Here is a 14,867-nt window from a genome sequence, read left to right as displayed (position 1 = left end):
TGTAAATGTAGTCTGAAGAAATAAAAAATCCTAACAGATGTTTAGTTTTTGATTCTGAGATCACTATGTTCTGTGTCTTTATAAGGCGTCGGAAAATTCTGTTCATTCAGCAGGTTGTAACAAAAGTTGGTTGCACATTAACAAGCCAGCGAACATTTGTCCATGGGAAAACGGGGTTAAGCACTAATGCAAGAAGTACTCCCAAATGGCGAACTTTCTCCCACCTCTACACTGCACTGCCCATGTATTTTTTATTTGTTTGTTTGTAGTTTGTCTATGGTTTATTTGGGTGCTCAGCTGCATTGCACAATCAGGATATTAGTTTACGTCTTCACAGTTTCTAAACCTGCCAAATGGACCAGCTGGAACATTGTTGCAAGCTTTGAGTGGTTTGAAAAGGTCCAGGCTACCATGTAGAAAACAAGTCCTTGGCTGGCCGGCTCCATTGCAAAAGCTTTGGTTTCGTTCTCTTCACTTTTCCTACCAAATGTAGCTGCCCTCCCAAACACCAACAGTGGCAGCAGCAATGAGTTCTCACCACTTTGTAATCATGGTGTTTTGCTTCTGCTCCTTATTGTTTTCCATCCATGCCCCTTTTGCTACCTCACTCTCCTTCAACTTCAACTTCTCCGATCCCGGCTCCTACTGCGCCCCGGATGCGGATATTGCCTGCGCTGGCGATGCCTTCTTCCACGCCCCTTTCATGGAGCTGTCCAAGAACGATATCAGTGAAGGCAACAACCACAGCATCGGTCGCGTATGGTACACACAGCCGGTGCCGCTCTGGGACAAGGCCACCGGCGAGGTGGCCAGCTTTAACACTTCTTTCTCCTTCCAAATTAGGCCGGTCAACGCGGATTACAGCGCCGATGGGATGGCCTTCTTCCTTGGGCACTACCCGTCGGGCATCCCTCTGGGGAGCTATGGTGGGAATCTCGGACTTTTCAATGGTAGCAACAACAAGAATGCAACCGGTAGTGACCGTATTGTGGCGGTCGAGTTTGACACCTTCAGGAACATGCAATTGGACGACAATGACAACCATGTCGGTATCGATGTCAATTCCATTGTTTCGGTTGTGTCAACCTCACCTGATAAGAAACTTACACTAGGTACCACAATGACCGCGGAGATCAGCTACGAGAATAGCACAGAGAAATTGTCAGTTATTCTCTGGATCAGTGAAACCTCATACCGAATCAGCACAAGTATTGACATGAAAATATGTTTGCCAGAGGAGGTGGCAATTGGCTTCTCAGCGGCTACTGGTAGCTCCATCGAGGTACACCGGGTTCTATCATGGTCATTCAACTCAACCCTAGCAGGTAAGAGTTCGTCGACATTGCTACCAGGAGTAGTGCCTGTGCCTCCTGAAACTGTGAGCTCCAAATCACAAAGAAAAGTACAGGCTACAATAGCATTTTCAGCTGCAATATTTTCTGTGTTGGTGTGTTCTTTCATGGGTTTTCTTCTACGGAAGCAACGAGTATGGAAGAAAGCAAATCAAACCTCCGATGGTGAATTTGAAGATGAAAATGATAAGGCTGAATTTGAGAAAGGGGTTGGCCCTAGGAGGTACCATTATAGTGAGCTTGCTGCTGCGACAGGCAACTTTGCAGAAGAAAAGAAGCTAGGGAGAGGTGGATTCGGCCATGTTTACCAGGGCTGCCTGCGGATTGATGACAAGGATCGCCATGTTGCGATAAAGAAGCTCTCGTCTGAATCATCTGTTCAAGGGAGGAAGGAGTTTGAGGCTGAGATCAAGATCATAAGTCGGCTCAGGCATCGGAACCTTGTCCAGTTAATTGGGTGGTGTGACAGTTGCAAGGGGCTCTTGATTGTCTATGAGCTGGTATCCGAAGGAAGTCTTGACAAGCATATATATAATAGAGGCGGGCTGCTAAAATGGCCTGAAAGGTACGAGGAATTATATGGTTTCTTGCGGAATTTCTTACATTTATAAGCATAATTGTACTTAAGATTAATTGATCAGTTCGTAGAAGAACTAATTGAAGTCTAAGACCAAAAATTCTTTTCAAAATGATAATTGGAGTCCAGTGATGAAAATGCACATAAATCCTACTTATTAGTCTGCAGATCAATGTTTCCATCCATATCAATGCTACTGTCAAGTTAAACTTTGAATATGCTATCTAATTTAGCACATAGTTGTTTTGCTGTAGGCCTCAGCATCAGATTATTCTGCATAGGGCTTACATAATACTCCCTCCGTTCCCAAATACTTGTCTTTCTAGGCATTTCAAATGGACTCAACATACGGATGTATGTAGACATATTTTAAAGTGTAGATTCACTCATTTTGCGCCGTATGTAGTCACTTGTTGAAATCTCTAGAAAGACAAGTATTTAGGAACGGAGGGAGTAGATAGCACTCTACGTCTCTACCTATTGGTATCTTGAGAAGGGAACCATTTGCCAACAACAATTTTCGTCCCAAGCTAGTTAGGTTAGGCTAGATGAAAACCAACAGAAACATGTGAGAACCCCAAAGAGAAAGTGAACCATTTGCAAAAAAAAAAAAGGAACCAACACAGCTTTAACCTCGATAGCAAGAGGACAATAAATTGGTATTAAGATTATTGCAATAGTCTTCATGAGAGCACTAAGCTACGACGGTAAGGACCCATTAGTCCATTACCAATATTTACTCTCTGCCACTCTGTCTTCCCTGATGTTACACTTGACTGACCTTTTTATTATGAAGGGGTATATTGGCTTATTTTCAGGTCAACATTGTAAAGTCGAACCAACTGAAATTAAGTACTTCACTTGGCTAATGACCTTCCATTGACAGGTACAATATCATCGTTGGCCTCGGCTCTGCTCTGCGCTATCTCCATTCAGAGTGGGAGCAGAGCATCGTGCACGGCGACATCAAGCCAAGCAACATCATGCTCGACACATCATACAACACCAAGCTGGGGGACTTTGGCTTGGCAAGGCTTGTGGACCATGGAGCCAAGTCCGAGACAACCAAAGTCGTGATGGGAACCGCCGGATACATCGATCCTGAGCTTGTCAACACGCGCAGGCCGAGCACCGAGTCGGATGTCTACAGCTTCGGCATCGTCCTCCTGGAGGTGGTGTCTGGCCGACACCCTGTGGCGGAGTCAGAGGACAAGTTCTTTGTGCTGCTGAGATGGGTCTGGGACCTGCACATCAAAAACACTATACTTGAAGTGGTGGACAAGAGACTGAGGGGTGGTGATGAGATGGATGAGCGGCAGATGGAGCGCGTGCTGGTCGTCGGGCTCTGGTGCGCGCACCCCGACCGGAGCGAGCGGCCGTCTATGGCACAGGCGATGCATGTCCTGCAGTCCGAGGATGCCAAGCTGCCGGAGCTTCGGCCGCAGATGTACAGGGCTGAGCCTGTTCTTGCCATGTGGGAACATGGTTACACCGATCTGTCGGTGTGGACGTCCTCCAGTGGCTGCACTGCAGTTGGTTCTGATGCAGAACCGAGTAACTGATGCTACCGCCAGACTGGGTTCTCATTGTGAAGTTGATGCTTTCTAGGTAAACACGAAACAGAATCAATGTGTAACATTTAAACAATCAAGCCCAGTTGGAAAATCTGCTCTCTTTGTCTAGGAGTGATTGAATTCACATAGCTTCCCAATAGTATTATTACACTTAATTTCTCATGGTTTCATATGTAATCTGTGACTAGAATGTTTTCCGTTTCAGACTGCAGGATGGAGATCTTTATTAATCACCTAGAAAAGGGTTTCTGGAAGATTTCATCATTTCCCAGAGTCAAGCTAGGTTGAAATAATATTATTAAGCCCAATTTCATATGCTTGAATTTTAGGTTTTTTCTCAGAATTGTTAGAAGTGGTTTAGCATTTTTAAATGATATAAAATCATTTCTAGAATTATTTTTGTAAAAGAAAAACTATTTCTCAATAATCCCTGTGAAAACTGATAACTCTCAGATCTGTTCGATCCAGATCTTACGCTTAGTATGAACACCATCTTTATTATAATTGAGAGAATTGTTTCGGCTGTGTGATCTACATCTCGCGGCGACGGTCAGATATGGCACATACCCTTTCGCCCTTCCCTCTCTTTCTCTCTCACTGACCGACGGAGCCCACAAATCAGTTGTTTTGTACCTCTCACCATTGCCATGGAAATAGGTGAAGCCACAGAGACGCGTGGTGCTACTTTCCCTCTCCATCCCCGAGCCCGTGGACATGTCCAGGTGCAAACCCTCACTCCTTTGCGACCTCTCCTTCTCCTAGTGTGCTTTAAAGTCCCCCTAGTAGCCATTAGGACCAATGCACGAAACCGACATCGACTGCCTCTACACCCCCCTCGTTCGAATCAACCTCCCATCACCTATAATAGGAGCTCCAAGGCACCCCTATCTTTGGTCTGCTCCTTTCCCCTCTGTTAGAATAATCTGATGCCATCATCGATCATCCGAGTATCAAGCAACCACATGAGGCATGACACCGAGATTTGTTAACGAGGTTCACTGAACATCGGCTACACCCCGGACCGGGACCTATACGGGGTATGGTCAGTTTGTAGAGCCCGAGGGTACGATCAGATTAACCAGGCTAGGACTGATACGGGGTATGATTTGATTAATCAGGCTAGCTTTGTTTACTTCAGTTAACTTGTTAAACACTTCTCTTCTCTGTTTGTAACTTAGATCTTGCCATCATGAAATGGGATTGTTGCCTTTGCACAACCAATTAATATTTTTCACGCAAAACAAATCGCATCATGCTACAAACAAGTTGAGATGAATTTTGTGGCCTTTGTTCAGTTCGATCCACATTGTTGCATTTCCCGCGAAAAAAAATCCACATTTACGTACTTGCTAGTTGGTCGGTCGCCTCCCGCATGTGCATGTTACATTGCTACGCTCGGCTTGTAGATGTGGGATCTCTCCTACCCAGTTCTCCAGGTAGGCTTCGGGAACCTCCCACATTCTCCAGGTAGGCTTCGGGAACCTCCCACACGCAACATCCTTTCTCACTCATCCGATTTGTCTGGTATATTTCGAGCTTCAAGCCGGGGGAACATGGGAAGGGGGTAAATTTGGCACACTATTTGATAAAACTAGACGATACCTCACATGTTGTTGTGGGAAAGTTTTATAACAACTTTCAATGAATATGATTGTATCAAACATGAATATGTGAAGTGATAATATGGTAACTAAGAGTTAAAATATACATATATTATTTATTGTGTCTGATACTGTATAGTTGTATTTTTTTATTAAATATAAATAGCATTATAAAATAGAAATTCTCATGCATGTTTGCATGTTGAGGTTGAATTTTCCTATGCATAATTGCATGTTGAGATTGGTCTTTTCCCATTCATGTTGCATGCTGAGGTGGCATGGTTGCATGTCAAAAGAAATATGTTAGTGGGGATAGCTTGCATATTGAGGTGAGATTTTTCCTATGCAAAATTTTATTTTGAGATGGGTTTTTTTCCCATACATGTTGCATACTGAGATGGCATGCTTGCATGTTAAGATAAATAGGTTAGTGAGGGATAACTATCTAGATATAGAAGATGCCCCATTTTACTTTTTCATTTGCCCTGCAAGGCTCTTTTACTTCCATGGATGATCCAGGTAGCAATGCAGGGAAATAAATGGTTGTGGGACTTCAAGGACAACCTCTCGGCCACCTCCATCAATCCGCTCCTAGGCCCATGTAACAAATTGCAGTATATTCGTTTGCATCCCACAAAGCCATGACTCTCTCAGCTGGAGATGGACGGCAAATGACAAATTTAGCATGACATCCACATATGCGTTGCTCTTCATTACATGCATCTAGCCTCATTTCACCATGTTGACTTGTAAATCAGATGCTCTGCCAAAATGCCAATTTTTTCTGTGGGTGTCACCTAAGGGTCATTGTTTAACCACTCATAACCTGGCAAAGGAAGGATGGCCTCATAACCCAACATGCCCCCTCTGCCTTCAGTCGTAAGAGGACTCGACTCATCCGCTAACATCCTGCCCTTATTCGAAGGAGTTGTGGGAACCCATACTCGATATACTTCGACTAAATGTCTCCTTACTCGCATTGAAAACGAGACTCTAGTCCTTGGAGGTAGCGCTCCTCCGCGAACATGAACACGGAATTGACAAAATCATAGCGCTCGGTCATTGCATTGGTTTGGTGGAATTTATGGAGGATCTTTAGAAATGCTTCAACCATGGCTCAAACACGTTTTCCATATGCTTCTGAAGAAGCAAAGGGATGGGTGAAGGGAACAGGTGGATGTCGGAATGCGAAGGGTGATGACTCCAGTTGAAAGACCTCTTGAGCCAAACTAAGATTATTGCATGTTGCAATTTAAATTTCATGCTCTACTCTCTCCTCCTCTTCTTTTAATTTGTAAACATTATTTCTACTCGCAATGGAAGCAGTGGCCCTGCATTTCGTTAAAAATGATATGGATAACATGTTTGTACTTTAGTTTGTTAATTTGATAAGATGCCCAATTTACTTGGTTTACTGCTAATATTCAATATCTAAAGAGTCAATCTTCACTTAGATACTTCTCTTAACATGCACATATGCCACCCTCAGCATCATGTGCACATATGCCACCCTTAGCATCATGTAAACATGCATGAAAAGAATCACCTCAACAAGTAAATATGCATGAGAAAAAGCTCACATAAATAATTAAATACCATAAAGCATATGTGTGTTCATTGATAGTTTTCATATTATTGATCCAAATATTTATATTTGATATAATGGATTAGCACCTCTGTAGACTTTTATAAGTAGTAATACTACCTCTGTCCAACACATGGGTATCATCTACTCCCTCCGTCCCAAACGCTCTTATATTATGGGATGGAGGGGTAGTTAAACTAAACTCATACTCCCTCCGTTTGAAAAAACTTGTCCCAATTTTGTCCCTCAAATGAATATATCTAGCACTGCTACTTCTTGAGCTTGCATTGATTTTTCCCTTGAAGATGAAAGAGTGATGCAACAAAGTAGAGATAAGTATTTCCCTCAGTTAGAGAACAAAGGTATCAACCTAGTAGGAGGTACAAGCAAGTCCCCAATCTTTGCACCTGCACAAACAATCAAACACTTGCACCCAACGCGATAAAGGGGTTGTCAATCCCTTCACGGACAATTGCAAAGGTGAGATCTGATAGAGATAGATAAAACTAAATAAAAGATAAAATATTTTTGGGGTTTTTGGTTTATAGATCTAGAAATAAAAGATTGCAAAATATTAGATCGGAAACAAATATGATGGAAAATAGACCCGGGGGCCATAGGTTTCGCTAGAGGCTTCTCTCTTGAAGGCAAATAATACGGTGCATGAACAAATTACTATCGAACAATTGATAGAAAAGCGCAAAGTTATGATGATATCCAAGCCAATGATTATGCATATAGGCATCACGTCCATGTCAAGTAGACCGAGACGATTCTGCATCTACTTCTATTACTCCACACATCGACCGACTCCTGCCTGCATCTAGAGTATTAAGTTCAAAAGAACAGAGTAACGCTTTAAGTAAGATGACATGATGTAGAGGGATAAACTCAAGCAATATGATGAAAACCCCATCTTTTTATCCTTGATGGAAACAATGCAATACATGCCTCACTACCCTACTATGTCACTGGGTGAGGACACCCCAAGATTGAACCGAAAACTAAGCACCTCTCCAATTGCAAGAAATACCAATCTAGTTGGCGAAACCAAACCGATAATTCGAAGAGAAATACAAAGATATCAAATCATGCATATAAGAATTCAGAGAAGATTCAAATAATATTCATAGATAATCTGATCATAAATCCACAATTCATCATATCTCGACAAACACACCGCAAAAGAATATTACATCGGATAGACCTTCAAGAACATCGAGGAGAACATGGTATTGAGAATCAAAGAGAGAGAAGAAGCCATCTAGCTACTAGCTATGGACCCGTAGGTCTGAGGTAAACTACTCACGCTTCATCGGAAGGTCAATAGGGTTGATGTAGATGCCCTCCGTGATCGAATCCCCCTCCGGCAGATCGCCGAAAAAGGCCCCAAGATGGGATCTCACGGGAATAGAAGGTTGCGGCGGCACAAAAGTATTTTCGTGGCTCTCTCTGAGGGTTTTGGAATATATGTGAATATATAGGATGAAGAAGTAGGTCAGGGGACTCTCGAGGGGGGCACAAGGCAGGCCCCCTAGGGCGCGCCCTCCACCCTTGCCGCCGCCTCGTGGGTCTTTTGGCTTAGACTCCAAGTCCTCTGGGTGTCTTCTGGTCCAAGAAAAATCATCGTAAAGTTTTTTTCCGTTTGGACTCCATTTGATATTCCTTTTCTGCGAAACTCAAAAACAAGGAAAAAACAGAAACTAGCACTGGGCTCTAGGTTAATAAGTTAGTCGCCCAAATAATATAAAATAGCATAAATGCATATAAAACATCCAAAACAGATAATATAATAGCATGGAACAGTAAAAAAAATTATAGATACGTTGGAGTATCAAGCATCCCCAAGCTTAATTCCTGCTCGTCCTCAAGTAGGTAAATGATAAAAACAGAATTTTTGATGTGGAATGCTACATAACATATTTATCCATGTAATTTTCTTCATTGTGGCATGAATATTCTGATCCATCAGATTCAAAACAAAAGTTTAATATTGACATAAAAACAATAATACTTCAAGCATACTAATAAAGCAATCATGTCTTCTCAAAATAACATGGCCAAAGAAAGTTATCCCTACAAAATCATATAGTCTGGTGATACGTCTCCAACGTATCTACTTTTCCTGACGCTTTTCCTCTTGTTTTGGACTCTAATTTGCATGATTTGAATGGAACTAACCCCGGACTGACGCTGCTTTCAGCAGAACTACCATGGTGTTGTTTTTGTGCAGAAATATAAGTTCTCGGAATGGAATGAAACTTTACGAGGATTTTTTATGCAATATATCAGAAATCTGGAGCCAAGAACTACCAGAGGGGGGCACTTGGGTGGCCACAAACCACCAGTGCGCGCCCCCTCTCCAGGCGCGCCTAGGTGGGTTGTGCCCACCCGGTGGCCCCGTAGACCCTAAAACCGATGCTATAAAATCACATATTTCCAGAAAAAAAATCAGGGAGAAAGTATTATCGCGTCCGCCGTCACCTCCCGTTCTTCATCGGGAGGCCAGATCTAGAGTCCGTTTGGGGCTCCGGAGAGGGGGTCTTCGATCTTCGTCATCACCAACCCTTTTTGATCGCCAATTCCATGATGCTCCCCACCGGGAGTGAGAATTCCTTCGTAGGCTCGCTGGTTGGTGAGGAGTTGGATGAGATTCATCATGTAATCTAGTTAGTTTTTTTAGGGCTTGATCCCTAGTATCCACTATGTTCTGAGATTGATGTTGCTATGACTTTGCTATGCTTAATGCTTGTCACTTTGGGCCCGGGTGCCATGATTTCAGATCTGAAAAGTTTATGTTATCACCATTATATCCATGTTCTAGATTCGATCTTGCAAGTTATAGTCACCTATTATGTGCTATGATCCGGCAACCCCAGAGTGACAGTAGTCGGGGCCACTCCCGGTGATGACCGTAGTTTGAGGAGTTCATGTATTCACCGTGTGTTAATGCTTTGTTCCGGTTCTCTATTAAAAGAAGGCCTTAATATCCCTTAGTTTCCAATAGGACCCCACTCCACGGGAGGGTAGGACAAAAGATGTCATGCAAGTTCTTTCCATAAGCACGTATGACTATTTACGGAATACATGCCTACATTATATTTATGAAATGGAGATAGTGTCGTATCTCCCTAGGTTATGACTGTCACATGATGAATATCATCCAACAATCGTCGATCCAATTCCTATGAATTTATCTTATATTGTTCTTGCTAAGTTACTACTGCTATCGTTACCGTTACACTTGCTACAAAACTACTGCTATCACTGTTACCGTTACTATTGCTGCTGCTACTATTATCAAAACTATCATACTACTTTGCTACTGATCACTTTGCTGTAGATAATTAATCTCCAGGTGTGGTTGAATTGACAACTCAGCTGCTAGTACTTACAAATATTTTTTGGCTCCCCTTTTATCGAATCTATAAATTTGGGTTGAATACTCTACCCTTGAAAACTGTTGCGATCCCCTTACTTGTGGGTTATCAAGACCTTTTTCTGGCGCCATTGCCGGGTAGCATAGCTATATTTGTTGAGTCACTTGGGATTATTATCAATTTATCACTATGAAGAATCTGAAGGATGCTAAGACTATGATTTTTCCCTCTAAGACGAGGGGAGGTAAGGAACTTCCATCTAGCTCTGCCTTAGATTCACCTTCTGTTATAACTAAACTTGCAACACTGCCACATGCTATCAATCATGATATGTCGCATGTTATTGATGATGCTACTTCTTCTATGAATGATACTTATGATGATGCTAGTACCTTGCTTAATGATGATGTGCCACTAGGTGATTTTCTTGATGAACAAATTGCTAGAGTAAGACAACATGACATTGTTGAAACTGATGATGAGCTTGAAACTGAAAATCTTGAAACACCTACTAGAACTAGTCCTCCTAGATATGAATTGCCAAAAGTACCGGAAGGTTATGTTATGAATGAGGAGACATCTAGAGATATTCTTTCTTGTAAGGATAGAGATGATCTTATTATGCAAGTATAAAGAAAAATCTCTGAATGTTAGAATGCAATATGATCCTAGGTTTGCTACTTCACCTATATTTATTGACGATAAGGATTATAATTCTCTATCGACCCAGAGTTAATTACTTTGGTTGAATCTGATCCTTTCCATGGTTATGAAACTGAAACTGTTGTGGCACATCTTACTAAGTTGAATGACATAGCCACCCTTTTTACCCATGATGAGAAAACTTGCTACTACTATATTCTAAAATTATTTCCGTTCTCATTAAAGGGTGATGCTAAATCTTGGTGCAATACTCTTGCTCCTAGTTGTGTGCGTAGTCCCCAGGATATGATTTATTACTTCTCTGAAAAATATTTCCCTGCTAATAAGAAACAAGCTGCCTTACAGGAAATATTTAACTTTGTGCAAATTAAAGAAGAGAGTCTCCCACAAGCTTGGGCTGATCTGCAGTCTGTTCGGGGTTCAAGAGAGGGGGATTCGTCGCCGTCGTCATCATCAACCATCCTCCATCACCAATTTCATGATGCTCACCACCGTGCATGAGTAATTCCATCATAGGCTTGCTGGACGGTGATGGGTTGGATGAGATTTACCATGTAATCAAGTTAGTTTTGTTAGGGTCTGATCCCTAGTATCCACTATGTTCTGAGATTGATGTTGCTATGACTTTGCTATGCTTAATGCTTGTCACTAGGGCCCGAGTGCCATGATTTCAGATCTCAACCTATTATGTTTTCATGAATATATGTGAGTTCTTGATCCTATCTTGCAAGTCTATAGTCACCTATTATGTGTTATGATCCGACACCCCCGAAGTGACAATAATCGGGATACTTCTCGGTGATGACCATAGTTTGAGGAGTTCATATATTCACTATGTGCTAATGCTTTGTTCCGGTTCTCTATTAAAAGGAGGCCTTAATATCCCTTAGTTTCCACTAGGACCCCGCTGCCACGAGAGGGTAGGACAAAAGATGTCATGCAAGTTCTTTTCCATAAGCACGTATGACTATATTCGGAATACATGCCTACATTACATTGATGAATTGGAGCTAGTTCTGTGTCACCCTATGTTATAGCTATTACATGAGGAATCGCACCCGACATAATCATCCATCACTGAGCCAATGCCTATGAGCTTTTCACATATTGTGCTTTCCTTATTTACTTTTCCGTTGCTACTGTTACCACTACTACAAAATTGTTATCTTTGCTTTTGCCATTGTTACCATTACTATCATACTACTTTGCTACTAAATACTTTGCTGCAGATACTAAGTTATCCAGGTGTGGTTGAATTGACAACTCAACTGCTAATACTTAAGAATATTCTTTGGCTACCCTTGTGTTGAATCAATAAATTTGGGTTGAATACTCTACCCTCGAAAGCTGTTGTGATCCCCTACACTTGTGGGTTATCAAGACTAATTTCTGGCGCCGTTGTCGGGGAGCATAGCTCTATTCTTTGAGTCACTTGGGATTTATATCTGTTGATCACTATGAGGAACTTGAAAGAAGAAAGAACTAAGATTTTGCCCTCAACTACGAGGGGAGGTAAGGAACTGCCATCTAGCTCTGCACTAGATTCTCCTTCCATTATTAGTAAGCTTGTGACACCTAAACCTGCCACTGCTATGAATTCTAATATGTCGCATGTTATTGATGATGCCACTTCTGCTATGCATGATACTTATGATGAAACTACTTCTGTGCGTGATACTACTGTGCCATTAGGTGAATTTCTTGATGAACAACTTGCTAGGGTTAGAGAGAATGAAATTATTGAAGATGCTATTATTGATGATAGTGATGATGAAAGTTCTCCCTCTGATTATGAATTACCTGTTGTTCTTGAGGGTTATGTTATGAATGAGGAAGCTGCTAGAGCTATCTTTGCTTGCAAAGATAGATATGATCTTAAGAAATTATTAGCTAAATGGAAGCAGCAATCTCTTAATGCTAGAATGAAACCTGACCCTGCTTTTGCTACTTCACCTATTTGTGTTACTGATAAGGATTATGAATTCTCCGTTGATCATGAAATTATTACTTTAGTTGAATATGATCCTTTTTATGGCCTTGAATCTGAAACTGTTGAGGCACATCTTACCAAGTTGAATGATATAGCCACCCTGTTTACTAATGATGAGAAATCTCGCTATTATTATATCCTTAAGATATTTCCGTTCTCACTAAAGGGTGATGCTAAGACTTGGTTTAATTCTCTTGATCCTGGTTGTGTGCGTAGTCCCCAGGATATGATTTATTACTTCTCTGCTAAATGTTTTCCTGCTCATAAGAAACAAGTTGCCTTGCAGGAAATATATAATTTTGTGCAAATCAAAGAAGAGAGTCTCCCACAAGCTTGGGGGAGGCTTCTCCGATTACTTAATGCTTTGCATGATCATCCTCTTAACAAAAAATGAAATACTTGATATCTTCTATAATGGACTAACCGATGCTTCCAAGGACTACTTGGATAGTTGTGCTAGTTGTGTTTTCAGGGAAAGAACAGTCGACCAAGCTAAATTACTATTGAATAATATGTTGACTAATGAAAATAATTGGACTCTCCCTGAGCCAATTCCCGAGGCAATTCCTGAGCCAATTGAGGCAACTCCTGAGCCTATCCCTAAACCTACTCCAAAGAAGAGGGGTGTTCTATTTCTCAGTCCTGAAGATATGCAAGAGGCAAAGAAATCAATGAAATAAAAAGGTATTAAAGCTGAATATGTTAAGAATTTACCACCTATTGAAGAAATACATGGTCTTCATATACCGCCTGTTGAGGAAACACGTTGTCTTGATAACCCGACACAGGTAGTAAAGGTAAATTCTCTCTATAGATATGATAAATTTGAAATTCCCTCTACTAAATTTCATAGCCAATGCTTAGATGATTTTGATGACTTTATGGCTAGACAATAAAGTTTTAATGCTTATGTTGGTAGAGAATTAAAGAATAATGCTTTTGAAATAGGACGCTTGAGTGATTATATGGCTAGAGTTAAAGATGAACTTAAACTTATTAGCAAATATGCTTCTATGGTTACCACTCAAGCTGAGCAAGTACTTAAAGCTCAAAGTGATTTGCTTGATGAATTAAATAATACACATGATTTTGATGTTAGAGTGGCTACTAGAACTGGTAGAATGACTCAAGAACCTTTGTATCCTGAAGGCCACCCTAAGAGAATCGAGCAGGATTCTCAGAGAAATAATTTAGAGGCACCTAGTTCTTCCAAAAAGAAGAAAAAGAAAAACGATAGGACTTTGCATGCTTCTAATGAACCTGTTGTAGACACACCTAAGAATCCCAATGATATTTCTATTTCTGATGCTAAAACACAATCAGGTGATGAACATGAACCTAGTGATAATGTTAATGATAATGTTCGTGTTGATGCTCAACCTAGCGAAAATAATGAAGTAGAGATTGAACCTGCTGTTGATCTTGATAACCCACAATCAAAGAATCAACGTTATGATAAGAGAGATTTTGTTGCTAGGAAGCACGGTAAAGAAAGAGAACCATGGGTTCAGAAACCCATGCCCTTTCCTCCTAAACCATCCAAGACAAAGGATGATGAGGATTTTGAGCGCTTTGCTGAAATGATTAGACCTATCTTCTTATGTATGCACTTGACTGATATGCTTAAAGTAAATCCGTATGCTAAGTATATGAAGGATATCATTACAAATAAAATAAAGATACCGGGAGCTGAAATTTCCACCATGCTTGCTAATTACACTTTGAAGGGTGGAATACCAAAGAAACTTGGAGATCCAGGGGTACCCACTATACCATGCTCCATTAAAAGAAATTATGTTAAAACTGCTTTATGTGATCTTGGAGCCGGTGTTAGTGTTATGCCTCTCCCTTTATATCATAGACTTGAATTGAATAAGTTGACACCTACTGAAATATCTTTGCAAATGGCTGATAAATTAACTGCTATACCTGTCGGTATTTGTGAGGATGTGCCTGTTGTGGTTGCAAATGTCACTATCTTAACGGACTTTGTTATTCTTGATATTCCCGAGGATGATAGTATGTCGATTATCCTTGGTAGGCCCTTTTTGAATACTGCAGGGGCTGTTATTGATTGCAACAAAGGCAATGTCACTTTTCATGTTAATGGTAATGAGCATACAGTACACTTTCCAAGGAAACAAC

At 41.1% G+C, this 14,867-nt stretch overlaps 1 pseudogene; it reads left to right on the top strand.

Annotated features, from left to right (window-relative positions):
• The window catches only part of LOC119308862, a 4,545-nt pseudogene extending 807 nt beyond the window's left edge, over nt 1-3,738 (top strand).
• The last annotated feature ends 11,129 nt before the right edge of the window (nt 3,739-14,867 follow it).

This window comes from Triticum dicoccoides, chromosome 5B, assembly GCF_002162155.2.
Source record: "Triticum dicoccoides isolate Atlit2015 ecotype Zavitan chromosome 5B, WEW_v2.0, whole genome shotgun sequence".
Lineage (NCBI taxonomy): Eukaryota > Viridiplantae > Streptophyta > Magnoliopsida > Poales > Poaceae > Triticum > Triticum dicoccoides.
Note: the sequence above shows the minus strand (reverse complement) of the source record. Positions and strands in the feature narration are given on the sequence as shown.